We start from the raw sequence: 1,925 nt of genomic DNA, 5'->3' as shown, positions 1-1,925 counted from the left end.
TTGGTTCCGGGTGTGGGGGTATTCTGGCGATTAGCCACGAGGGTGGCTATCTCTGTTCGCTCACTAGTCATGAATCGAGCCACTAACCAGGTCCGGGAGGCACTGAACTGCCTGTCTCATGCTGGGGCTCAGTAGCTGGTGTCCTTCTAACTGGGCGTCCTCGTGCCATTTCTAAAGACATGGAGGATAGGACATGCATAACTAATACAATTATAATTGTATAACTATTGCTATCATGTTATATACTATCACATACTAACATGCATTAATTATTTATAAACATGAGCTATAACAAGAAAGCAAGAAACATAAATAAAGCAGAGGTATTCTTACTTGGAAGCTGCAGGTTCAATGCTGATGTGTGTGTAGGAAGTATGGAACACTGCTCTGATACCACTCTGTAACGACCCGCCTTCTACTACTAGGCTGTAAGGCTGATCGCTACAGTTATTCTGTGCTAACTGTGCGGAAAACTGATCTAATTTAAGTTTTTGTTGCCAACTGATAACTATTCTTGGTTTTACATGTGCTGAAGGATGTAGTCTAAGGGATACAAGGTGTATCCTACATCCCCTATGGACTAGAAGCTGATCTGCTAAGTTTCTTGGTTGAAACTGAACTTCCCAATCGATCCAGACTGAACTGGGTCGATGGCTCTCTGTTGGATCGATCCATGGATCGATCCAGACCGCTACTGTGCTCGGGTGATAATCTGGATCGATCGGCTGATCGATCCAGGCTCACTGATCGATCCAGTGATCGATCCAGCGTGCTTCTGTGCATGGGACTTTATTTGGATCGATCGGCTGATCGATCCAACATAGGTCAATCGATCCAATGATCGATCAAACCTTTCTATTCGCAAGGAATAGCTTGGATCGATCGACCGATCGATCCAGAGGCCTTCTGTTCGCGACAGAATGTGACTGGATCGATCGGCTGATCGATCCAGAAGCCTTCTGTTCGCGGAATCAGCCCTCAATCGATCCATGGACCGATCGGGGACCCCAGATCGATCCATGGATCGATCGGAGTTTCTGATTTCGCACTGAAACTCTGATTTAAACACTCTGGCGTGCCAAAACCTCACACAACAATTCTAAAATCAATTAAAATATATTCTAGCAACTATTAACCAGCATTCTAACATAATTACTAACAAACTAAATAAATCTCCCATGGTTTAAACATTCTAAGGTCTAAAAATGCATGAAAGAAGAAATACTAAGAATTCAACTATTTAAGCTTGCTAAAACCCCTGAGAATCTTTTATTCCAGTTCCTGCCACACACACACCATCTTTGCATTGAACTCCAGCTTCCTCTTCTAGTCCATTTTCCCTTTACCTTTATCTGCAGTATAAGGAAAGTAGAATCTGTAAGCTTAAAGCTTAGTAAGAAACCAACTACCTCACTAAAACATGCAACGATGCAAACATGCTTTTAAAGAATGCTATTTGAAAACATGTACTGGCATGACATACTATGGTTGCAAGCATAAACTGAAATAACTGAACATGTAAGCTGAAACATGGCATAGCAAGCTAATCACATAGAACAATAATAGAGAACTAAGCTAACTGAAACTAACCTGAAGCTGAAATCAAACTCAACTAACATAACTGATTTTATGAGTTTTGAAAACTAATAGCATAGTAGATCAAAATAATAATCATGTGCTGTTGGGCCCGGCAACTGTACTTACTGTACGCGCATCCCTAACTAAACCCGGGTTTGCAAGTCCTGAATTTAGTAGGGTTTACTAGGTTATCTGAACCTAGGGACGACTGTGGGAGTCCAACCCAATGGATATCTAATCCGGTACAGTGCCAACTGAAAGTAAAATACTGAATATAACTAAACTGTTCTAAATTACTGTTTCTAGGTTATCTGAACCTAGAGCTAGATTGTCTGAACCCAGAGGCG

The sequence above is a fragment of the Zingiber officinale genome, chromosome 5A (genome assembly GCF_018446385.1).
Source record: "Zingiber officinale cultivar Zhangliang chromosome 5A, Zo_v1.1, whole genome shotgun sequence".
In the NCBI taxonomy this organism is placed as follows: Eukaryota; Viridiplantae; Streptophyta; class Magnoliopsida; order Zingiberales; family Zingiberaceae; genus Zingiber; species Zingiber officinale.
The sequence above is the reverse complement of the archived record's forward strand: the minus strand, read 5'-3'. Positions refer to the sequence as shown.